General features: G+C 38.1%; 1 protein-coding gene and 1 long non-coding RNA gene across 2 annotated transcripts in view; one reads left to right on the forward strand and one right to left on the reverse strand.

Annotated features, from left to right (window-relative positions):
* LOC144817730 (uncharacterized) overlaps positions 1 to 27,804 on the reverse strand; it is a 402,155-nt gene that overhangs the window by 22,528 nt on the left and 351,823 nt on the right. The window lies entirely within an intron of this gene.
* On the forward strand, positions 3,787 to 26,915 carry LOC144819225 (uncharacterized). Its single transcript, XR_013607238.1, has 3 exons — positions 3,787 to 3,805; positions 25,973 to 26,024; positions 26,441 to 26,915. It is a non-coding gene; the product is annotated as an uncharacterized LOC144819225 (long non-coding RNA).

Raw genomic sequence — 27,804 nt, forward strand, 5'->3', positions numbered from 1 at the left:
CATCGCTATTGCTGAGTGCGCGTGTTGCTTTGAAGCACCCTGTGGAAAAAAATATATATATATATGTACATACATATATATATATATATATATATATATATATATATATATATATATATATATATATATATATATATATATATATATATATATATGTATGTATATATATATATATATATTCACTGAAAAAACCATAGGTTTCACACATGTTATAGTTAGCTGGACATTTCACTCATAGTTAGCTGAACTACCTATAATGGGGGAATTTCAATGGTTTTGTATGAGTGAAATGTCCAGCTAACTATAACATGTGTGAAACCTATGGTTTTTTCAGTGAATTTCTAAAGTTTTTTAAATGCTAATTCCTAACTATAACGTGCCTGAAACCTATGGTTTTTTCAGTGAATTTCAAAGGTTTTGTAAATTATAATTTTAATTTTTTAATTTATTAAATATTATATTTCTTTCTTTTTATAGTAATTTCCTAAATTTTTATTATAAATACTTATATTTATTTTATTTTTAAAGTTAGATTTCATGTGTTTAATGTAAAAAAATAATAACAAAAGTAAATAAAAAAAGAATGCACTGCTGGTGAAACTGCCTGAGTGAATTTGTAAGTGTTTGTTAGGGGCAGATTTAAAACCCCCTTGTGCCTCTTTTACATCGCTGTTGCATCACTTTTCTGATGCAGCAGTGGTGCAAAAGATGCGCCATGGTGTGTGGTATTCAGAATGTGACATATCTGTACCGTTTTCGCCCCATAGTGCACCACATTCTAAATATGGCACACCCATAGTGATGATGTCACAGTGCACAATAACTGGCATATCCCTGGGGATATAGCAGTTATTGTACATCTACCCATTAGTGTTTTAATATAGTGAATGGATTACACCACACTGATCAATGAGTCACTACAAAACTATAACAGGAGTGACAGAGTGTTTGCTGGAAGTGTAAGGATAGAGACTGGGGAATTGAACATATAAAAGGGAAGTTTGCAGGTGCATAGAAGACAGCAAGCATAGTCTATAAGAGTTTAAAACAGTCCATGGCCTAAGGCCTACTTTTCTCCATGATTACAGTTGTCCAAGGAGAGTGTGGAGCTGAATTTATAACTGCTTTACTTTTAAAACAGTGTATAGATAAACACATACTGCTGTATGGTTCACTACAATACAAAAATAGCAGTAGCAGAATGTTTGGAGGAGGTGTAAAGATACAGACTGGGCAATTGAAAGTTTAAAAGCCAAGTTTGCAGGTGCATAGAAAAGGGCATTTATTATTTATTAATCTTCCCAACGCCCCAAGCGCCATCACACCTTTACGAGGGTAGGTTTACGATTTACAAATGCTAGCATTTTTTAAATTAAGAAGCATAATAATAACACATATTAATCCTTTTTTTTTCTTCTAACGAAAACGATTTTTTTTATGTCTTCAATTTACATGTTTTTAATCATGAAAATGCAAAGAACACATTTTACCCAGTAACACTTTTTAAACTCTCCAACGTATGTAGATAATAATACCTTATACGTGTTACGATCGAAATCGAAACCTTTACAGCTTCACAGTTTGTAACTTTTCTGAACACGTGCAGAAGAAAAACAGTTAAAACGTGAGCACGTGTAAACTGCAAAACGTGCCATCTAAATAGGCGGACCCACAGATTCCTTCCGTAAACTACTACACAACCAAAAACTATATAAACCACACCTACTGTGCAATTAGTTTCATTTTCGCGAGCTATTTCTAAGTCTCCAATCTATGTTGCACGTTCTGTTTTCTAACATCGGATTCTCTTTTGGCGTCAACAAACATATTCCGGAGTTGTAAGTTGTTTCAATATGGCATATGCATAGTACTTAGTTATAATTTGTGGCTATTTATCAATATTTAAACATTTATATGTAGAAAAAAATGTTATTGCATGTTTTTCGCTTTTTCTCTGTAATGTCAGCAGCTTGTTTTTAGAAACAGATAGATTATAACAAACATTGCTCCTTTTTTGGCTCCTTTCACCTTATATATAGTGAGTTTTTATATTATAATTTTGACACTGTACTCAGCTGGAGAGGTGTTGGTGACCCGTCGACGCAAACCCTAAACAATTACAATCAACGTCACCATCTTCCATTTCCTATTGTGTTTTCCCCTAGAGATCACATACTGTTAATATGTATATTCTAACATTAATAGTCTTGGTGATCTTAGTGGACTTCATGATCCGTCGTCACAAAGAGTAACGATAAGTAAGCAACGATACCGGCTTGCGGTTTTCAGTCTATTTTCCCCTTGTGATCATGTGCTGTGAGAATATATACATATTATTATTCTCACCGTCATGATCTCAGAGGAGTTTATGACCCGTCACCACGAAGATCAAATTTTTTCACCTCCCGGAGAAAAGAAGTTCACTAGATAATTACCGCTCGAATAGCGGAACACTGGGATAAACGTTTGATGTGCATGATGCGTACAATATGTTTTTTGAAATGGAGATGATAAAAATGCCAATAAAAACAGAGTTGACAAAAAAAAAAAAATTACCGCTGGAAAGTATTTCATTATGGATGTTCTGTTAAATACATAACTTTATTTTCCTTTTCTTTTTACTCTAACAATGGTATCAATCGTTATATTATAATAGATTGTCCTATTGCTACAGAAGAGGAATGGGAGATTTTTCAGCGCCATCTATAAAATAACTTTCAAATATTAAAAAGTACTTGATCAGATATTTTTTTCAAGAAACATATTTTACGAAAGAGCAGAAAAAATATAGCTATCATGCATACTTTGTTACTTTAAATATTTAATAAAGCCTACATTTCTGAATGTTATTTTCTAATTTATATTCTTATTTGCGGTTCCTATTCAACTTCTCCCTAAAGAATATATAGGACCTGCACTTTATATTATAAGAGTACCATCCTATATATTCTTTAGTGAGTATGTGATTTATTAGCGGAACAGTCTGCAACCTCTAAGCACTTCGACAGCACATTCCTGAATTGTACAGAATACAAATTTGAAAAATAATAATGCATGCATTTCTATGTGATAAGAGATCATTTGTATTTGTATTTAACTGCTTTTTACTTGTTCTCTTGATCTGAGATAATGTTGTGCGGGAGTGTTTGTTGTAGTACTTCTATTCTACTTTATCTAAAAGTAACTGATGCTCTCTTACATCACCAAGAATGTGGGGCAACACTTTTACAAACTGTAGCACAAAAAAGAAGTATATAGCCAAGCTTAACTGATATTTTATGAAATTCCATTTTTAATTGTCACCCCTTTCATATATACAGCAACAGTTTCTGAAGAAACCACACCTCCCCATCAGGAAAGTAAACACCACATTATAAGTAAATAGTACTCCTAAGAAGAATGTCACCTACAAACTTGATAAAAAAAAACAGAGCAAGACACTGTCATTTTTCCGCCGTGATTTATACACCACACGGCAATTATATAAATGGCCCTTGAAACATATAAAAAAAATTGTTTCCCTCATAATCCCTCTCCACCACCTTATGGGCACTGTACAGAGTTAATAGTGTTCCTAACCTGCCATCTACTACTTTCTTTCCCCATACTCCTTTGGAAAATGCATCACAATATCACAAAATGCGCGGTCATTTTCTCAGCCGTGGAGCACAATCCTCAAGACTCTTCATCACCCGTGGTGGAAGATTCTCCAACAACTACGGCTCCCATCAATTCTTACCACAGAGACAGAGGAACCGAGGACGCACCTTCATAGGCGAACGGAGACAACGTTCCTTTTCATCAGGTAGGAACCTTGAAAGACCCTTCAGATACCCCTCCAAAGGTGGGAGGGAGACTACGCCAATTCTCTGGGAACTGGAGCTTAGTAACTCAGGACAGTTGGGTCTTACATACAGTAAAAGTTTACAAAATAGACTTTTTAGGTATCCCCTTTCAAACACGATGCCCTCGCGAGATCACATTCTCACTCAAAGACAGGGATCTGGTCTCCAAAGAAGTACAGGAATTATTAAAAAAAGGGGCAATAGTCGAGGTGGAAACGATGGGATTCCTCAGCAATGTTTTTCTAGTGGAAAAGAAGAACAAAGAACAGAGACCCGTAATAAACCTGAAAGACTTAAACCGTTGGGTAATCTACCAACACTTCAAGATGGAGGGTATACACCTCCTAAGAGACATTTTGAGGAAAGGAGACTGGCTCACGAGACTAGACTTGAAAGACGCTTACCTAACAATACCCATCTGGGAACCCCATCATAAATTCCTCCAGTTCACTCGGCTAGGAAAACTCTACCAATTTTGCAGTCTCCCCTTTGGACTATCGTCCGCCCCTTGGTGCTTCACCAAGGTGTTACGCCCTGTAACTGCTTGGCTCAGGGAGAGAAGGATAAGATTGATCATATACCTCGACGATATCCTTATAATAGCCCAATCGAAAGAGACTGCATCTCTTCACACAAACCTTGCAATCCGACTCCTAGAACATCTAGGTTTCATCATAAATACAAAGAAATCTTGTACAATACCCAGCCAACAAACACAGTTTCTGGGCTTTACGGTAGATACTCTGAAAACAGAATTGAAATTACCTGCGGAAAAGGTCAGGAAAGTGAGGAAGGTATTGAGGAAGGCTCTCGCGAAGAGGACCTTCCCTCTAAGAATACTAGCAAGAATAGTGGGCCTCTTATCGTCAACGATCCAAACTATCTTCCAGGGACCCCTCCATTATCGAGCACTCCAAAGACTAAAGGCGAGTGCTCTGAGATCAAATCATTCATATTCTCAAATGATATCCCTAGACCAAGAGTCGAGGACAGAACTCCTCTGGTGGCTAAAGAATGTGGAGGCATGGAATGGCAGAGCCATTTTCGGGGAGAAACCAGATCTGATAATAGAATCCGATGCGAGCTTGGAAGGATGGGGGGCGAGATGTCACATATGACCAGCATAGTGCAGACAACACAACATGTAAGACCTAAACAATTGTCCGTTACAAATTGCACATTAAATAATCCAATACAGATATGTTTGTCAACACTTTATAAATCTCAGTATTTAACCAGTTGCGTATCGTTGATTAGATTGTGCTTGAAAACAAGAGCATCAACGCGTTTTGATGGCTTTCAAACAATTCTATCCATCTTTATCAAGACTGTTGGTTTTCGTTGTCTTTAATCTGAGGGAGATGTGGTAAATCTTCTCCTTATTTATAAAGCAAACATGCAAAACATAGTCTTTCTATAAATCTCTCTTTGTATGCAGTTCAAAGCGGTTTTGCTTTTCTCTTTTAACTTACATATTTCAGAATCACATGGACTACCTTGCCCTCCCTGGACCCCCCCTTTCCCCCTCCCATCAATATACATACAGCTCATGGCTACACTGTTATCCCTGGGACACAGAACATGCATGAAATGCATCTAATCACATTCCCCACAATTAACTTTTTATCATTATTATTTTCAACCCAGCATGTTTTTACTCATATCACGAGCAGCAATTCCTCTCCATGTTTCTAAATCATATATTGCCACACACAGTTGTTTATTCCTTGCTCTTTTATTTAGTTTAATATATTTTGCGGGTATTAGTGCTACTTGCATACACCTAACCACTTGCCTACTTTATGGGTTTACTAAGTACCTGTCGTTGTTGGAACAGCTTCTTTGTGCCAGATTGTATTCTGTATTGCTACCGAGCACAACCGCCTCTTATCCGGTTATCGTGCCATCCTGTCCCCACGTGTATTCGTTGTTTATACTGTGCGGCCTGGAAAGATAACACCCAAACGCAATATTTACAAACTGGTTGGGACATATTATGTGGCTATACTAACATGCTTCTACCTAATTTTGAATCTATGCCTGATTCCTAGGTAATTACCTCAAGATTTTACTAATTCTTTTCCTTAATTTAAGATTGCAAGGCGTTTCTTATTCCTGCAGCCTTTGAAATTGTCGCCTTTCTTTACATTCGGTTCTATAGCAAACGGGCAAGATAACAAGAAAACAAATTGTGGGTTTTCTAACGTAATCCTCAAATTTGCCGGTTCTATTACCCCCTCCCCCCGTAACGCAATTACCTGTGAATCCAATTGTCGTTGTCCCCGTTTTTTTCTCTTTCGTTCTCACTATTTTAAAAACACGGGATTCCACAGCGTCTTTACTGTCCGTTTACCCCTTCGCACGTGGCTGAAAAGAAACCCAAGGAAGAACTGTGTCAGATACTCTTCCGTTATTTCGTAAAGTGTGTCTTTCTTTCACGGGTACTTAAAATCCATTTTATCTGACTTCCGCAGTTGTCTAAAATCATCTGTAAGCCCCCTTAACGCCCTGCATACCTGGGATTTTATATATATTGTCCTTCCGGTGAGGTCTCTCGGTTTAAAGCAGCTCCACATTGGGCCGGCAAATGCACCGCATATTTATTGTTTACAAGCCCTCCAGTCATTGGTTAACAATTGCACGAAGCCCATCCTCTGGGTCTCTCCTTGCTATCCTTATTCTGATTGGTCACAACCCGACTCAAACCCTACATCGCAAGTTTTTTTTTACTTTCCAAAAGAGTAACTTTATTAAGTTACCTTCTGTCGTCTATGATACCTCCACTTGCGTTTAACCTAATGTGGGGATTATTTAGAATGAGGATTCTTATTACTTTTAACGGCAAACCCGAAACACGCTGGATCGGGACCCCGGCGTTTCTACAAACTTGCTAATTAGGCTTTCCCGATTCTTTGTGGAAAGACATATCTCTACCGATTATAAATCTCATTCTATCAAATATACAGTGACATCAATGGAGCAAAAGCTGCTCCTAGGCTTGCAGTTAGAAATGCAATACCCACATACATCATAAAGGATTTATACATCATTTTTCATCCTCATATTTTATATCTAATTCTAGGCCATCCATGCCTATTGTTAACACCTGCTCATCTGTGGTCTAGGAGGATATGATTCTAATCCAGTCCTCTTTGGTATTCAATCCTTTTTCCACTGTATCCAGAAAGCACATGAACCGTTGTTCACGTTTTTTCCTCCTCTGATCTATGTCACCCCCTCTTCTGTTGATGGGTACTTTTTCTAAAATAAACCATCTGAAATCCTTACAGTCATGTTGTTTCATTTTGAAATGATCAGTCAGTGGGGCATTTTCCTTTCCAGTTTTGATTGCCGACCTATGTTCCAGAACTCGAATACGGAGTTCTCTGCTGGTCTCCCCTACGTACCCTAGACCGCAGGGGCAGACCAGGAGATAAATCACATTTTTACTATGGCAATTGTTCAAGATTGTCGCAGTCAAAGTTTTACCCGCAAATTTAATCTCTTTACCCACCATACATTGCGGACAAACTGAACAGGTGCTGCATTTGTTGTTGCCAATGGCGGCTGTGCCCGTCAAAGTTCTCTGAGTTGTTGATACTGTTTTATATGTTTGTACCACAGCATTCCTGATAGTTTTGTTTCTCCTGAACGAGAAAACAGGTTTCTCTAATTGCACTTCCATGCCATAGTTCAGGAGTCTCCAGTTACGATTTACTATATTCTTTATTTGATTGCTGATATTAGAGAATTGTGTCACGAATACTATCCTGTTTTCAACTACATTTTTCTTTTCCTTATTGCCCTCTAATAGGCAATCTCTTTTGTAAAACCTTGCTCTCTTTAACGAGTTTTTTATTAATTTATCCGGATATCCCCTGGCCTTAAACTTCTGTTTTAGAATTTCTGCATGGCGATAAAAATCAGATAGTGTGGTACAGTTTCTATGAAGTCTTAAAAATTCCCCAAAGGGGATATTATCTTTTTGGGAATGGGGTGGTTGCTTGCATATTGGAGGAGTGTGTTCTTATCAGTGGGTTTTGTATATAGTTCGACCTGTAACTCCTTTTCTACTTCCTTAATCTTTATGTCCAGAACATCCACAGAGGAATCACTATAACTTGCTGTGAATTTCAGGTTTGGATCCCCTAGATTAATCCATTCCAAGAATTCCATTAACATCGTGCTGGCATCGTTCCATATAAAGATGATATCATCGATGTAACGGTGCCAGCAGGTTATATTTTCAAAAAAGGGGCACATCTCATTAAAAATGTGACTCTGCTCAAAGCTGCCCACATAGAGGCAGGCCAGACTGGGGGCACAATTGGCCCCCATGCTGGTCCCCTTTATTTGTAGGTACAGCTCATCTTTGAACAAGAACATATTGTTCTTCAGAACCTTTTCTATACAGGACATAATGAAGGATTTGTTGCCACCCCCAAGGTCCTCTCCATCTAAAATCTCGGAAATTACCTTAATGGTGTCGTCCTGGGGGATGTTGGTATAAAGGGCTTCAATATCCAGGGTGACCAAAATCTGGGTCACCCCGTTGAAGCCCCTTCCCTCAAACACTGATATTACATGAGCCGTATCTTTCAGATAGGATTTCTATCTCTGAACAATAGGCTTTAGGAAGAAATCTACGTATTTACCCAAGGGTTCCAAAATTGAACCTATGCAACTCACTATTGGTCTCATGGGGGGGTCAGAAATGTTGTTATGGACTTTAGGTAGTCCGTAGTTGGCTGGGGTTATGGGGTTCGCATTAAACATAAACCTGTATTCGCTTTCGCTTATCCAACCTTCTTCTTTACCTTTAATCAGTAGACTAGATACCTCCTTCTTAAGGTCATTTAATCTTGAAAATGTAATCCGTTCATAATGTTCCCTGACCTCTAAGAGTTCTCTCATCTTTCTTTCATACATTGGTGTATCAAGGATTACCACCCCACCACCTTTATCTGCGGGCTTAATAGTAAGCTCGTCTGCATTCTGAAGGGTGATAAGTGCTTTTCTCTCATCAAAGGGTAAGTTGTTGTTATACTTGTTCTGCACTGATCTTCTCATATTCTTTATTTCCATCTCAACTACTCTCTCAAATGTTTCAACATTTTTGTGCACCTGTGCTAAGCTTGGCGTAAATGTAGACTTTGGTTTAAGACCAGTTACACTGGGTTGTGGTTCGTAGGTTTTATTTTCAAAAAATATATTAAGTCTAACTTTTCAACAAAAAAAAATTTAAGATCACTTTCTAATTAGAACATGTTATGCTCTGACGTGGGTGCAAAACTAAAACCTCTTTGTAATACTTTCTGCTCGTCTTTTTTTAATACTGTATGGGAAAGGTTTATAATTGGTAATTCTGTCACCTCCAATACTGTTTGTTGCGTGTGACTAGGTATTCTTGTCCCCCATGCAGAGGTTGATGGTTTCCCTGGGGTTCCTGTCTGTTGTACCCTCTGAACCCCCTCTGCCCTCGGAATTGACGTTTCCCTAAAAAAGACTCCCGTTCAAAGGGGGGCATGCCTCTGTTACCTGATGTTTTGCCTTGTTTTTCCTCGCTACTAGACCCCGAGGTTTCCGAGAAAGTAATCCTTTTGCTCCCTCCCCTTGAATATACTGGTCTTTGAAACTGTGGTTTCTCCCACCTCTGTTCCTTCTTCTGTTTATAATAGTATTTTTGGGTATATGGATACACCCCGTCTATACTATATTTCTCCACATCTTTCTTAAATTTCTTCAATTTTTTGTTGGTCAAGTATTCTCTATAACTCTGTGTTTCCGCCTCTAATTCCTCCATAGTTTTTTTGGCCTCTTCTAATGCTGGAGACTGCCTAAGTTTAGTTTCTAATTCCTCTATTTCTTGTTTCTCTATCTCTATAGGCTCCTGTGCTGTTTCTATGACTAGGATGAGCCAGTCTCGACTGCATCTATTTGATATTAGTGTTATGTTATATGTTATGTTATATATGGATTTGTATCGCGCACTGCTACTCAAGAGTGTCCTGGCGCGTTGGGGAAAACAGTGACAAAGCAGACTGGGGCGGTTACACCACTTGTTTAAACAGATATGTTGTCAGAAGTTTTTTAAAGGTGGTTAGTTCTTTTGTGTGTCTTAGTGCATCGGGCAGGGCATTCCACATGGTGGATGCTCTCACCGCCAGCAACTGACCTCCCAGGCGGGCTCTTCTAAACCTAGGGATTACCAGCCGCCTTTGAGCAGCAGAGCGCAGATGACGGGTCGGGAGGTAAAACGCAAACCTAGCACTCAGGTAGGAGGGGCAGGGGCCATGAAGAGCATTATGTGCCAGGACCAGGGCTTTAAAGCGTACTCGTTGAACAACCGGGAGCCAGTGTAGATCGCTCAGTTGCTTGCGGACAATTAGTCTCCTCGGGATGTCAAAGAGGAGCCTAACCACCGCGTTCTGCACAACCTGTAATTTTCCCAAGAGATATCCAGGAGAGCCGATGTAGAGGGCATTAGCGTAGCCTATTTGATATTAGTATCCATGTCTCAATGAACTTGGGATGTTCTACGAAGAGACCTGGCTCATTCCTCACTTGTAAGCCTATCGGGATAACTCCAGATTTTAAATAGTCTATTAAGAACTCTGCGTGTAATTCAGTTCTAATCTGTTTCTTTTTAAGATTGAGGATTTTCACCAATTGTTCGTGGCTAGAATTACTCAATACTTTATTATTGCCACTGCGAGAATTTGAAGTCATACGTTTGTTAAATCTATCCTCTGAGAACCCAAATGTTTTCAATTTATCCATGGTGTTCTTTAGTTTAGCCCCTTTCTTAAATCAAATGGTGGCTATTTACAGGATATCCCTGAGTGAGACAAAAAGCCTCTCCAACCAACTGGTTGTACAGTAAATAGTAAGAAGATATGAGAGGGACCCCTTTACAACAGCCAGGGGAAATGAGGTACTTTAAACCAGAAAAACAAAGATTTTCCCCTGAAACAGATATGTTGTCAGAAGTTTTTTAAAGGTGGTTAGTTCTTTTGTGTGTCTTAGTGCATCGGGCAGGGCATTCCACATGGTGGATGCTCTCACCGCCAGCGACTGACCTCCCAGGCAGGCTCTTCTAAACCTAGGGATTACCAGCCGCCTTTGCGCAGCAGAGCGCAGATGACGGGTCGGGAGGTAAAACGCAAACCTAGCACTCAGGTAGGAGGGGCAGGGGCCATGAAGAGCTTTATGTGCCAGGACCAGGGCTTTAAAGCGTACTCGTTGAACAACCGGCAGCCAGTGTAGATCGCTCAGTTGCTTGCGGACAATTAGTCTCCTCGGGATGTCAAAGAGGAGCCTAACCACCGCGTTCTGCACAACCTGTAATTTTCCCAAGAGATATCCAGGAGAGCCGATGTAGAGGGCGGATCACTGAAATAATATCGACTACCAAAATATCGACTACCCAAAATATCGAGGAAAAAATATCTACAACCAAAATATCGAGTTTGTATGTACAAACAGGTAAGTACAAAAATATCGAGTACAAAATATCGTTTACAAAAATATCGAGTACAAAATATCGACTTTAATAAAAACAATGTTTAATTACATTAATATAAAAAATTCATTACTAAAATATAATTAACAATACTTAAAATAACTTTTAATAATTAAATAATTATTGAAAGTAAAAAAATAATATTTTTTTAATCATATTTCTTAAAACATATATATATATAGTAACAAAATTTAATTAAATAATAGCCAATAATATTAACGTACAAATACAAAAGAGTAAAAATTACTATTCCCACTGAAAAGAGTGCAACAGTGGATATATGACGTTACAACGCAACTTTTACAACGCACTACCATTACAACGTAAGTATTGGTAAGTATATAATATTTTTTTTTAATTTAAATTATTTAAAATTATTTAAATATAATTTAATTTAATTTAATTTCATTAAATTAAATTAATGTAAATTTAATTTTACTTTATTTTTACACTGTACCCCTGTACCCCTGTACCCCAAAACTGACCCTGAACCCTAAAAAAACCCTTTACCCAAAAACCCAAAACTGACCCTGAACCCTAAAAAAAACCCTTTACCCATAAACTAAAAACTGACCCTGAACCCTAAAAATACCCCTTTACCCAAAAACTAAAAACTGACCCTGAACCCTAAAAATACCCCTTTACCCAAAAACCCAAAACTGACCCTGAACCCTAAAAATACCCCTTTACCCAAAAACTAAAAACTGACCCTGAACCCTAAAAATACCCCTTTACCCAAAAAACTAAAAACTGACCCTGAACCCTAAAAATACCCCTTTACCCAAAAACTAAAAACTGAACCTGAACCCTAAAAATACCCCTTTACCCAAAAATTAAAACTGACCCTGAACCCTAAAAATACCCCTTTACCCAAAAACTAAAAACTGACCCTGAACCCTAAAAATACCCCTTTACCCAAAAACTAAAAACTGACCCTGAACCCTAAAAATACCCCTTTACCCAAAAACTAAAAACTGACCCTGAACCCTAAAAATACCCCTTTAATTTAACATAATTAGCAATTAATCAATTAAATTAAATTAATTACCAATTAAATTTTAATTAATTAACTAATATTATTTAATTACCAATTAATTAATTATTACTAACAATTAATACATTTACATATTTAATTAATTATAATTAAATTACTTCCCACCCTATTCCCCTATAAACCCACAACCCGCTACAGGAAATACATTATTTTAATTTACATAATTAGCAGTTAATAAATTAAATTAATTACCAATTAAATTTTAAATAATTAACATATATTATTTAATTACCAATTAATTAATTATTACTACCAATTAATAAATTTACATATTTAATTAATTATAATTAAATTACTTCCCACTCTATTCCCCTATAAACCCACAACCCGCTACAGAATAAAATGACACAATAATTTAAAAAAAATCATTAATTAAAAATAATTATAACATAAAATGACACTTTTCACACATATTATAACATAAAAACACTATAAATAATTACATATTATATAAAAAACGATATTTTTTACTTTCTATATTATTTACAGTCGATATTACTTCACTTACCTTAAAAACGATATTTTGGCTGTCGATATTCTGTCCTGTCAATATTTTCTCCAAACGATATTTAAAACTCGATATTCTGTCCAAACGATATTTTGGAGTCGATATTATGTCTGTGCACCGTAGAGGGCATTAGCGTAGCCTATTTGATATTAGTTTCCATGTCTCAATGAACTTGGGATGTTCTACGAAGAGACCTGGCTCATTCCTCACTTGTAAGCCTATTGGGATAACTCCAGATTTTAAATAGTCTATTAAGAACTCTGCGTGTAATTCAGTTCTAATCTGTTTCTTTTTAAGATTGAGGATTTTCACCAATTGTTTGTGGCTAGAATTATTCAATACTTTATTATTGCCACTGCGAGGATTTGAAGTCATACGTTTGTTAAATCTATCCTCTCAGAACCCAAATGTTTTCAATTTATCCATGGTGTTCTTTAGTTTAGCCCCTTTCTTAAATCAAATGGTGGCTATTTACAGGATATCGCTGAGTGAGACAGAAAGCCTCTCCAACCAACTGGTTGTACAGTAACTAGTAAGAAGATATGAGAGGGACCCCTTTACAACAGCCAGGGGAAATGAGGTACTTTAAACCAGAAAAACAAAGAATTTCCCCTGAAACATTTTTGTACACCCCTGACGTACAGAAATACACCTGTCAGACTGTGTGTTCTCTTAATGTAAAAAACATTTTATTTATACAATATCCACTAAAAAGCATTGCATGATAAAAAGACTTAACACAAAAGGTAAAAACCTACTAGTCAAGTACCTATATTACTGCAGGCTAATAATAGTACATACAGTCACATATGACCAGCATAGTGCAGACAACACAACATGTAAGACGTAAACAATTGTCCGTTACAAATTTCACATCAAATAATCCAATACAGATACGTTTGTCAACACGTTATAAATCTCAGTATTGAACCAGTTGCGTATCGTTGATTTGATTGTGCTTGAAAACAAGAGCGTCGACGCATTTCGATGGCTTTCAAACAATTCTATCCATCTTTATCAAGACTGTTGGTTTTCGTTGTCTTTAATCTGGGGGAGATGTGGTAAATCTTCTCCCTATTTATAAAGCAAATATGCAAAACATAGTCATTCTATAAATCTCTCTATGTATGCAGTTCAAAGCGGTTTTGCTTTTCTCTTTTAACTTACATATTTCAGAATCACATGGACTATCTTGCCCCCCCTGGATCCCCCCTCCACCCCCTACCCCCCATCAATATACATACAGCTCATGGCTACACTGTTATCACTGGGACACAGAACATGCATGAAATGCATCTAATAACATTCCCCACAATTAACTTTTTATCATTATTATCTTCAACCCAGCATGTTTTTATTCATATCACGTGCAGCAGTTCCTCTCCATATTTCTAAATCATATATTGCCACACAGAGTTGTTTATTCCTTGCTCTTTTATTTAGTTTAACATATTTTGTGTGTATTAGTGCTACTTGCATACACCTAACCACTTGCCTACTTTATGGGTTTACTAAGTACCTGTCGTTGTTGGAACAACTTCTTTGTGCCAGATTGTATTCCGTATTGCTACTGAGCACAACCGCCTCTTATCCGGTTATCGTGCCATCCTGTCCCCATGTGTATTCGTTGTTTATACAATGCGGCCTGGAAAGATAACACCCAAACGCAATATTTACAAACTGGTTTGGACATATTATGTGGCTATACTAACATGCTCCTACCTAATTTTGAATCTATGCCTGATTCCTAGGTAGTTACCTGAAGATTTTACTAATTCTTTTCCTTAATTTAAGATTGCAAGGCATTTCTTATTCCTGCAGCCTTTGAAATGGTCCGCCTTTCTTTGCAGTCGGTTCTATAGCAAACGGGCGAGATAACAAAAATTGGGGGTTTTCTAACGTAATCCTCAAATTCGCCGGTTCTATTACCCCCCCCCCCGTAACGCCATAACCTGTGAATCCAATTGTCGTGGTCCCTGTTTTTTTCTCTTTTGTTCTCACTATTTTAAAACCACAGGATTCCACAGCGTTCTTACTGTCCGTTTACCCCTTCGCACATGGCTGAAAAGAAAATCAAGGAAGAACTGTGTCGGATGCTCTTACGTTATTTCGTAAAGTGTGGCTTTCTTTCACGGGTAATTAAAATCTATTTTATCTGACTTCCGCAGTTGTCTAAAATCATCTGTAAGCCCCCTTAACGCCCTGCATACCTGGGATTTTCTATATATCGTCCATCCGGTGGGGTTTCTGGGTTTAAAGCAGCTCCATATTGGGCCGGCAAATGCACCGCATATTTATTGTTTACAAGCCCTCCAGTCATTGGTTAACAATTGCGCGAAGCCCATCCTCCGGGTCTCTCCTTGCTATCCTTATTTTGATTGGTCACAACCCGACTCAAACCCTACGTGGCGAGTTTTTTTTAACTTTCCAAAAGAGTAACTTTATTAGGTTACCTTCTGTCGTCTATGATATCTCCACCTGCGTTTAACCTAATGTGGGGATTATTTCGAATGAGGATTCTTATTACTTTTAACGGCAAACCCGAAACAGGCTGGATCGGGACCCCAGCGTTTCTACAAACTTGCTAATTAGGCTTTCCCGATTCATTAGTGGAAAGACTTATATCTCTACCGATTATAAATCTCATTCTATCTAATATACAGTGACATCAATGGAGCAAAAACTGCTCCTAGGCTTGCAGTTGGAAATGCAATAACCACATACATCATAAAGGATTTTTACATCATATTTCATCATCATATTTTATATCTAATTCTAGGCCATCCATGCCTATTGTTAACACCTGCTCATCTGTGGTCTAGGAGGATATGATTCTAATCCAGTCCTCTTTGGTATTCAATCCTTTTTCCACTGTATCCAGAAAGCACATGAACCATTGTTCACGTTTTTTTCCTCCTCTGATCTACGTCACCCCCTCTTCTGTTGATGGTTACTTTTTCTAAAATAAACCATCTGAAATCCTTACAGTCAAGTTGTTTCATTTTGAAATGATCAGTCAGCGGGGCATTTTCCTTTCCAGTTTTGATTGCCGACCTATGTTCCAGAACTCGAATACGGAGTTCTCTGCTGGTCTCCCCTACGTACCCTAGACCGCAGGGGCAGACCAAGAGATAAATCACATTTTTACTACGGCAATTGTTCAAGGTTGTCGCAGTCAAAGTTTTACCCGCAAATTTAATCTCTTTACCTACCATACATTGCGGACAAACTGAACAGGTGCCGCAGATTAACGACAACGAAAACTAACAGTCTTGATAAAGATGGATAGAATTGTTTGAAAGCCATCGAAACGCGTCGACGCTCTTGTTTTCGAGCACAATCAAATAAACGATACGCAACTGGTTAAATACTGAGATTTATAAAGTGTTGACAAACGTATCTGTATTTGGATTATTTGATGTGCAATTTGTAACGGACAACTGTTTAGGTCTTACAAGTTATGTTGTCTGCACTATGCTGGTCATATGTGACTGTATGTACTATTAGTAGCCTGTAGTAATATAGGTACTTGACTAGTAGGTTTTTACCTTTTGTGTTAAGTCTTTTTATCATGCAATGCTTTTTAGTGGATATTGTATAAATAAAATGTTTTTTCACATTAAGAGAACACACAGTCTGACAGGTGTATTTCTGCACATCAGGGGTGTACAAAAGTGGTTCAAGAGGCTTTTTGTCTCACTCAGGGATATCCTGTAAATAGCCACCATTTGATTTAAGAAAGGGGCTAAACTAAAGAACACCATGGATAAATTGAAAACATTTGGGTTCTCAGAGGATAGATTTAACAAACGTATGACTTCAAATTCTCGCAGTGGCAATAATAAAGTATTGAGTAATTCTAGCCATGAACAATTGGTGAAAATCCTCAATCTTAAAAAGAAACAGATTAGAACTGAATAACACGCAGAGTTCTTAATAGACTATTTAAAAGCTGGAGTTATCCCGATAGGCTTACAAGTGAGGAATGAGCCAGGTCTCTTCGTAGAACATCCCAAGTTCATTGAGACATGGACACTAATATCAAATAGATGCAGTCGAGACTGGCTCATCTTCATCATAGAAACAGCACAGGAGCTTATAGAGATAGAGAAACAAGAAATAGAGGAATTAGAAACTAAACTTAGGCAGTCTCCAACATTAGAAGAGGCCAAAAAAACTATGGAGGAATTAGAGGCGGAAACACAGAGTTATAGAGAATACTTGACCAACAAAGAATTGAAGAAATTTAAGAAAGATGTGGAGAAATATAGTATGGAGGGGTGTATCCATATACCCAAAAAGACTATTATGAACAGAAGAAGGAACAGAGGTGGGAGAAACCACAGTTTCAAAGACCAGTATATTCAAGGGGAGGGAGCAAAAGGATTACTTTCTCGGAAACCTCGGGGTCTAGTAGCGCGGAAGAACAAGACCCTACATCAGGTAACAGAGGCATGCCCCCCTTTGAACAGGAGTCTTTTTTAGGGAAATGCCAATTCCGAGGGCAGAGGGGATTCAGAGGGTACAACAGACAGGAACCCCAGAGAAACCATCAACCTCCGCATGGGGACAAGAATACCTAGCCACATGCAACAAACAGTATTGGAGGTGACAGAATTACCAATTATAAACCTTTCCCATACAGTATTAAAAAAAGACGAGCAGAAAGTATTACAAAGAGGTTTTAGTTTTGCACCTACGTCAGAGCATAACATGTTCGAATTAGAAAGTGATCTTACATTTTTTTTTAGAAAAGTTAGACTTAATACATTTTTTGAAAATAAAACCTACGAACCACAACCCAGTGTAACTGGTCTTAAACCAAAGTCTACATTTACGCCAAGCTTAGCACAGGTGCACAAAAATCTTGAAACATTTGAGAGAGTAGTTGAGATGGAAATAAAGAATATGAGAAGATCAGTGCAGAACAAGTATAACAACAACTTACCCTTTGATGAGAGAAAAGCACTTATCACCCTTCAGAATGCAGACGAGCTTACTATTAAGCCCGCAGATAAAGGAGGTGGTGTGGTAATCTTTGATACACCAATGTATGAAAGAAAGATGAGGGAACTCTTAGAGGTCAGGGAACATCATGAACGGATTAAATTTTAAAGATTAAATGACCTTAAGAAGGCGCACAGACATAATATCGACTCCAAAATATCGTTTGGACAGAATATCGAGGAAAAAATATCGTTTGGACAAAATATCGACTGGACAGAATATCGACAGCCAAAATATCGTTTTTAAGGTAAGTGCAGTAATATCGACTGTAAATAATATAGAAAGTGAAAATATGTAAGTATATACTATAGATAGTAAAATAAATTGTTTTTATTTTTAGGGTTCAGGGTCAGTTTTGGGTTTTTGGGTAAAGGGGTATTTTTAGGGTTCAGAGTCAGTTTTGGGTTTTTGGGTAAAGGGGTATTTTTAGGGTTCAGGGTCAGTTTTCAGTTTTTGGGTAAAGGGGTATTTTTAGGGTTCAGGGTCAGTTTTCAGTTTTTGGGTAAAGGGGTATTTTTAGGGTTCAGGGTCAGTTTTCAGTTTTTGGGTAAAGGGGTATTTTTAGGGTTCAGGGTCAGTTTTCAGTTTTTGGGTAAAGGGGTATTTTTAGGGTTCAGGGTCAGTTTTCAGTTTTTGGGTAAAGGGGTATTTTTAGGGTTCAGAGTCAGTTTTCAGTTTTTGGGTAAAGGGGTATTTTTAGGGTTCAGGGTCAGTTTTCAGTTTTTGGGTATTATTTTATTATATTTTATTACTATATATATATGTTTAATAAATATGAAATAAAAAAATATTTATTTAACTTTCATTAATTATTTAATTATTATAAGTTAATTTAAGTAATTTTAAGTATATTTTAGTAATTAATTATTAATATTAATTTAATTTAACACTGTTTTTAGTAAATACGATATTTTTTACAACTATATTTTTGTAAACGATATTTTGTACTCGATATTTTTGTACTTACCTGTTTGTACATACAAACTCGATATTTTTGCTGTAGATATTTTTTCCTCGATATTTTGGGTAGTCGATATTTTGGTAGTCGATATTCTTTCAGTGATCCCTTAAGAAGGAGGTATCAGGTCTACTGATGAAAGGTATAGAAGAAGGTTGGATAAGCGAAAGCAAATACAGGTTTATGTTTAATGCCAACCCCATAACCCCAGCCATCTACGGACTACCTAAAGTCCATAAAAACATTTCTGACCCCCCATGAGACCAATAGTGAGTTGCATAGGTTCAATTTTGGAACTCTTGAGTAAATACGTAGATTTCTTCCTAAAGCCTATTGTTCAGAGATAGAAATCCTATCTGAAAGATACGGCTCATGTAATATCAGTGTTTGAGGGGAGGGGCTTCAACGGGGTGACCCAGGTTTTGGTCACCCTGGATATTGAAGCCCTTTGTACCAACATCCCCCAGGACGACACCATTAAGGTAATTTCCGAGATTTTAGATGGAGAGGACCTTGGGGGTGGCAACAAATCCTTCATTATGTCCTGTATAGAAAAGGTTCTGAAGAACAATATGTTCTTGTTCAAAGATGAGCTGTACCTACAAATAAAGGGGACCAGCATGGGGGCCACTTGTGCCCCCAGTCTGGCCTGCCTCTATGTGGGCAGCTTTGAGCAGAGTCACATTTTTTATGAGATGTGCCCCTTTTTTGAAAATATAACTTGCTGGCACCGTTACATCGATGACATTATCTTTATATGGAACGGTGCCGGTACGGTGTTAATGGAATTCTTGGAATGGATTAATCTAGGAGATCCAAACCTGAAATTCACAGCAAGTTATAGTGATTCCTCAGTGGATTTTCTGGACATAAAGATTAAGGAAGTAGAAAAGGAGTTACAGGTCAAACTATATACAAAACCCACTGATAAGAACACACTCCTCCAATATGCAAGCAACCATCCCCATTCCCAAAAAGATAATATCCCCTTTGGGGAATTTTTAGGACTTCGCAGTAACTGTACCACAATATCTGATTTTTATCGCCATGCAGAAATTCTAATACAGAAGTTTAAGGCCAGGGGATATCCGGATAAATTAATAAAAAACTTGTTGAAGAGAGCAAGGTTTTACAACAGAGATTGCCTATTAGAGGGCAACAAGGAAAAGAAAAATGTAGTTGAAAACAGGATAGTATTCGTGACACAATTCTCTAATATCAGCAATCAAATAAAGAATATAGTAAATCGTAACTGGAGACTCCTGAACTATGGCATGGAAGTGCAATTAGAGAAACCTGTTTTCTCGTTCAGGAGAAACAAAACTATCAGGAATGCTGTGGTACAAACATATAAAACAGTATTAACAACTCAGAGAACTTTGACGGGCACAGCCGCCATTGGCAACAACAAATGCAGCACCTGTTCAGTTTGTCCGCAATGTATGGTAGGTAAAGAGATTAAATTTGCGGGTAAAACTTTGACTGCGACAACCTTGAACAATATCATTTGACAAAAAACAACCTAGGCAACTAATGTATAGGAGGACACAAATCGATGTAGAAGGACGAGGGCTGCCAATTACTATAAAATCAGTATTTTATTATCAAAATAAAAAGTACAACAAATAAAAATGTAATACAATTTTGAATAAAGATTGGTTACAAGTTCACAAATTAAGAATTCATGTGTAGTGCATTATACATAGACTTTCCTATGCAATACTCTGTACATAATACGAGGATAAAATAAAACAAACAGCAAATATACACAAAGTCAATTAATTAAAAAGGTGGCCCAATATTTCTCTTCGCGCGTTTCGGCGACCAGCGCCTTCTTCTGGAGTTGCAAGTGAATTTCTACAAAATTGAAAAAAGTCATACAAGAAAATACAGTTATTTTTAACAGAAAATATGGCAAACTAAAAAAATATACAGATTTATCAATACTGATTCAGCCATAGAATAATTCCTTCTATAATTATAGATATCATCATGAATTGATTAAAATGTTAATCTTGTTCATTTCCTTACTCGATCCACCTTTCAATTAAGGGATTTGTTCAATATGAAGGGATTATCACAGCGTGTCTGTCTAAGAAGATAATGGGGGGAAGGGGGCGGTGGCGGAAGGACTGATAAAGCCACATTTTTAGAACGATTGTCAATTTGGGTTGTCAGAGATAGTTCCATAGTTTGTAATGTCCTAGTTAAGGCATAGTCTGACAGTTATGGGGATGACTTTTTTTATAAAAAGAGACAAGAGCATAGCTATCGTGTTTATACTTACGAGCAGCACTGAGGTAGCGGTTAGTGCACTATGGTCTATATTTCTTGTTTGTAGTCTCTTTAGAGCAGATCTTGTAGTAGGTTATGTTAAAGCTTTAAGACAAAAAAGATTTAAGGTTCTGTTTAATTATTTATCTTTTGTAATAAACAACCTTGAACAATTGCCGTAGTAAAAATGTGATTTATCTCCTGGTCTGCCCCTGCGGTCTAGGGTACGTAGGGGAAACCAGCAGAGAACTTCGTATTCGAGTTCTGGAACATAGGTCGGCAATCAAAACTGGAAAGGAAAATGCCCTGCTGACTGATCACTTCAAAATGAAACAACATGACTGTAAGGATTTCAGATGGTTTATTTTAGAAAAAGTAACCATCAACAGAAGAGGGGGTGACATAGATCAGAGGAGGAAAAAACGTGAACAATGGTTCATGTGCTTTCTGGATACAGTGGAAAAAGGATTGAATATCAAAGATGATTGGATTAGAATCATATCCTCCTAGACCACAGATGAGCAGGTGTTAACAATAGGCATGGATGGCCTAGAATTAGATATAAAATATGATGATGAAATATGATGTAAAAATCCTTTATGATGTATGTGGTTATTGCATTTCCAACTGCAAGCCTAGAAGCAGCTTTTGCTCCATTGATGTCACTTTATATTTGATAGAATGAGATTTATAATCGGTAGAGATATAAGTCTTTCCACTAATGAATCGGGAAAGCCTAATTAGCAAGTTTGTAGAAACGCCGGGGTCCCGATCCAGCGTGTTTCGGGTTTGCCGTTAAAAGTAATAAGAATTCTCATTCGAAATAATCCCCACATTAGGTTAAACGCAAGTGGAGGTATCATAGACGACGACAGAAGGTAACTTAATAAAGTTACTCTTTTGGAAAGTAAAAAAAAACTCGCGAAGTAGGGTTTGAGTCGGGTTGTGACCAATCAGAATAAGGATAGCAAGGAGAGACCCGGAGGATGGGCTTCGCGCAATTGTTAACCAATGACTGGAGGGCTTGTAAACAATAAATATGCGGTGCATTTGCCGGCCCAATATGGAGCTGCTTTAAACCCGGAGCCCCTACCGGACGGACGATAAATAGAAAATCCTAGGTATTCAGGGCGTTAAGGGTGCTTAAAGATGATTTTAGACAACTGCGGAAGTCAGATAAAATAGATTTTAATTACCCGTGAAAGAAAGCCACACTTTATGAAATAACGGAAGAGTATCTGACACAGTTCTTCCTTGGGTTTCTTTTCAGCCATGTGCGAAGGGGTAAACGGACAGTAAGGACGCTGTGGAATCCCGTGTTAAAATAGTGAGAACAAAAGAGAAAAAAACGGGAACCACGACAATTGGATTCACAGGTAATTGCGTTACGGGGGGGGGGGGTAATAGAACCGGCAAATTTGAGGATTACGTTAGAAAACCCCCAATTTGTTTTTTTGTTATCTCGCCCGTTTGCTATAGAACCGACTGTAAAGAAAGGCGGACCATTTCAAAGGCTGCAGGAATAAGAAACGCCTTGCAATCTTAAATTAAGGAAAACAATTAGTAAAATCTTCAGGTAGTTACCTAGGAATCAGGCTTAGATTCAAAATTAGGTAGGAGCATGTTAGTATAGAGGAAGAGGTGTGGCGTCGCTGCCAGGGCGACTGACTCCGGAATCTGGGGAACACGGTTCGATCCCCGGCACCGGCGGCAGATTAGCCCAGCACCATGTGACTCTGGGCAATAGCTTGCTTAATCTTCCCGACGGCCCCCAGCGCCTAGAGACCCTAACGGGTGATTGTGCGCTTTACAAATGTGGATATTATTACTATTATTATTATTATTATTATTTTTATAGCCACATAATATGTCCCAACCAGTTTGTAAATATTGTGTTTGGGTGTTATATTTCCAGGCCGCATTGTATAAACAACGAATACACGTGGGGACAGGATGGCACGATAACCGGATAATAGGCGGTTGTGCTCGGTAGCAATACAGAATACAATCAGGCACAAAGAAGCTGTTCCAACAACGACAGGTACTTAGTAAACCCATAAAGTAGGCAAGTGGTTAGGTGTATGCAAGTAGCACTAATACACGCAAAATATGTTAAACTAAATAAAAGAGCAAGGAATAAACAACTGTGTGTGGCAATATATGATTTAGAAATATGGAGAGGAATTGCTGCACGTGATATGAGTAAAAACATGCTGGGTTGAAGATAATAATGATAAAAAATTAATTGTGGGGAATTTGATTAGATGCATTTCATGCATGTTCTGTGTCCCAGGGATAACAGTGTAGCCATGAGCTGTTTGTATATTGATGGGGGGGGTTCAGGGGGGGCAAGGTAGTCCATGTGATTCTGAAATATGTAAGTTAAAAGAGAAAAGCAAAGCCGCTTTGGACTGCATACATAGAGAGATTTATAGAATGACTATGTTTTGCATATTTGCTTTATAAATAGGGAGATTTACCACATCTCCCTCAGATTAAAGACAATGAAAACCAACAGTCTTAATAAAGATGGATAGAATTGTTTGAAAGCCATCGAAACGCGTCAACGCTCTTGTTTTCAAGCACAATCAAATCAACGATACGCAACTGGTTAAATACTGAGATTTATAACGTGTTGACAAACGTATCTGTATTGGATTATTTGATGTGCAATTTGTAACGGACAATTGTTTAGGTCTTACATGTTGTGTTGTCTGCACTATGCTGGTCATATGTGACTGTATGTACTATTAGTAGCCTGTAGTAATATAGGTACTTGACTAGTAGGTTTTTACCTTATGTGTTAAGTCTTTTTATCATGCAATGCTTTTTAGTGGATATTGTATAAATAAAATGTTTTTTATATTAAGAGAACACACAGTCTGACAGGTGTATTTCTGCACGTCAGGGGTGTACAAAAGTGTTTCAGGGGAAAATCTTTGTTTTTCTGGTTTAAAGTACCTCATTTCCCCTGGCTGTTGTAAAGGGGTCCCTCTCATATCTTCTTACTATTCACAATATCACTGACAACAGTGAACCGTTCCTATCCAATAAGGAGCAAACTTGTGCTCGGAACACTTTAGCCAATAAAATGTCCATGTTGTTCCACAGACGAGCAAGGAATGACTGCCAAACCTTCTACTTTTAAAACTTCACGGCCAATGAACATTAAGCTTCGTAAAGTCCTGCTTCGAGCACCTTGCCCTAATACTCCCCGAACAGGAAGAAATCGCTTACAGAACCTTTCCACTGACTTCTTCTACGACTAACGGTTCCTATGAAAAAAATAAATATAAATCTCCAGCACAGTAACTATTTCAATTAGCAACATATTGTGGTGAACTTCTAACCTCTGTACTCACGCAAGTGATCCATGAACTGTTACTATGGTAACAAGCAGAAAGGTACTGGCTGTACAAATTTTTTTATATTTACCCTAGATCCTCTACAAGACAGAAAGGAAAGCAAAATACCACATTTACAACCCCCTCGCACAGTTTTTTTTAATAAAAAGAGGCCCCGGGGGAAGGCGGTCCATGAGCCCACCCGCATACATATAACTAAAGACCCGGGGGATAGCGATCCCTGCGCAGGGGGGACCCTCTGGGCCCCCTATTATGAATAAAAAATTGCCCCGGAGGCTAATTAACAATAAAGCGGGCTTCGCCTTTTTTTTTCTTTTCGCCCAAAACGCGTAACCCACGTTTAAAAAAAAAATTATGCGTGACGTCACGTACGGAGCCCCGTACGTGTACGGCCTGATAGTTTCTAATTGTTCAAAAACATATATTTATGTATTTAATGTACATATTAAGGGAAGACATTATATGGGATAATCATGAAAATAGTTTTTTTAAAACTTTAAATAAGCGTATATTACTTTTAAAAGCAATTACGGAAATCGTGGCCGTACGTCGTAAGAGCAAAGATGGTTTGAAGAGTTATACATTTTATAAAACAATACAGTACTGCACGTTAAAGGAGAAAAGTCAGCACAATTATTGACCCCTCTCCCAACATTTAAAAGCCCCTAGGGGGGGTGGTAAATTAATCAAGACTGAATACGTTAGTACAGCCTACAGTGCTTATGCTACCAGGAAAACACAAAAACAGTACAAGTCCCAGATTTCCATTGTGGTGATTTCTTAGTTGCAGGTCTGGTTGTCAGATCGACACACACACTTCCTCATGGCTGGTATACAACCACACCACACCCATCCAGCGCATTCGTCACTACACACGTGACCCTATGTATAAAAAAGACAGAGCGCACGTGTTGTACACCATTTTAGACTTCTTCCCAAAGTACCGAACAAGGGGCCAACTACTACATGCGTGGCCTCTTTGGTCAGCACTGAGCGGGTGAAGAACCTGCGATGATGATGGGAGCAGGAGTATGTCGTTAGCCGTAGAGATATCAAGACTCGACACCATATATGAAACTTCTTTGTTGCAGATCGGGACTACATCATGCAGAAGGTGTCTTATCCACGAAAAGGTGAGCAGTGAGGCTTGAGTATGCATCGGAGAGAGTCAGGGTTGTAGCAGACTAGAGACTAGATACAAAAACGCAACTTAGTATTTTATATGAACGCACTCCTATATAGTGTATTAATTTACATGTATACGTATTTTCCCAATAGCAGGAACGTTTTTATAATCACTGAAATGTCAGGAATATTACCAATACAAACAGTTCGTAGAAATGTGAGAAGGAACGTGTATAAAAGCGCGATGTTATCTAACTCCAAATCAATATAGTAACAATTACCAATCATAACATCTTTCTTTTAATATCTTTTAGATGTAGAGCTTCAGGATGGATTATGTAACAAGGACGACGGCAATAGCACAAGGTGAGCAAAGAAGCTTGTTTCCGAAAGAACGAGAGTTATCTGTGAAAGGAGAGAATGTGTAGTATGCAGCAGGCGCGCAAAACACACATTGGGCTAACGGGGCTTCAGCTAGGATGAGATAGCTTCCTGGGCCCACACACAGTCGCACCTGAGTACTTCACAGGTCTTTTATGGACATTTTGTTTGTTAATGAGGCTTTGATATTCCCTCCCCCCGCTTACAGCCCCTGCAGCTCCACTATTCTTTTGAAGTTAAGCCCGCCCCCGAAAAAAAATTCTACTATTTTGACTGTGGTTGCGCCTCTGGCTTCAGGCACCCCCCCTCCCTGTTGTGTGTATCTCTCCCACATTTTAATGTCCTTTTTTCTCTCTTTCTCTTTCTTACTCTCTCACATCGTTTCTCTTTCTTTTTTAAAGCTTTGGACGCTGCTATCTCCAGTCTGCTGTATACAACCTTATCTGAGTTGAAGTGGTGAACTCTCTTGATTACAGTGAAGGCTTCTTCGACACGTAGAGCACCCTCTTTCAATCACGCCAATGGCACTAGGTGAGCAAAGAATTTTGTTTCCGAAAAAATTTGTGAAAGGAGAGAGTGGGTAGTGTGCAGCAGCTTGACTGTGTAGAAATGTATAATTACCTCCGAGCAGTGACAACAGATAGGTTACATCAGTCTGAGAAACAGATCTACAAGCTTATTGTGCCACTTTGGTGTCACTTTTAACATGGGAAAAGTGGCGCAAGGAGCTGGTAAATCTGCATCTGACTTTTCAAGAAAAAAATCTCAACTCCAGACTGCGAGAAAGTTTTAATGTTGTTTTCTCTCTCTCTCTTTCTCTCTCACTCTCTGTGACATCATTTCTCTTTCTCTTTTAAAGTTATAGACACTGCTGTCTACTTTGACGTGTAGAAGCAGAGTTGAATTGAAGTTGTGAACTCCGGTGGCCGGAGTGTTTATACAAGGTAAGCACATCGGCATAGATATACAATGCCTCCATTGCAATGCATTAGAAATAAGTCGGCGTATTTACAATCCCGTTGTGCCACGCAGTAACGCAGTAGGCACTTCCATATAGACACCACTTGAACGCGGGACTATAACAGAAGTGAAATTTACTAGGCACACTGCACACATAAAATCGTAGTGTTACCTTCACTTGTAATGCTTCACCTTATTTAGTCACATCTACATAACTTTAAACTCTTTTTTCTTTTTTCTTTTGCAGATTACCTACACAACGTCTTTTGGAGTCCGCATCACAATTTGTTTATAACACTGTTTTATTAAAGTTATTTTTCTAGTTGTTTATTACATTATCTTTAAGTTACGTTTACAGTTATTCTTGTTTTAATAAAAGTTAATAAAAAAAAGCTATACACTTGTTTTTTTTGGGGGGGGGAACGGCCCACAACAAAAATAATATTTATCATTTGAAATACTATAGTAAGATGTTTGACAGTAGGGTTGAAAAGTACTAACTGTACAATAAATTATATTTTCTCTGGATGGACTACAACATAGAAAGGAAATCAAAGTAAAAAAAAACAATGTGTACCACATTTACAAACCTCTTGCGACATTTTCGCGTGCAAACCTACCCCCCTACAAAATTAACTGTGTGGGCCTCAATGACGCCCCTCAAACCACAAAAACGACCACCCCCGGAGAGTTCTATATTGTTTGAGGGAAGCTGCGTGGCCCACCGCCTGATGCCCTGGAGTCTGCCACACCCAGACCCGGTTCCTGCAGTGTCCTGGGGGAAAACAGCCGTTACAACGCGGTC

Source organism: Lissotriton helveticus, chromosome 2_1 (assembly GCF_964261635.1).
Source record: "Lissotriton helveticus chromosome 2_1, aLisHel1.1, whole genome shotgun sequence".
Classification (NCBI taxonomy): domain Eukaryota; kingdom Metazoa; phylum Chordata; class Amphibia; order Caudata; family Salamandridae; genus Lissotriton; species Lissotriton helveticus.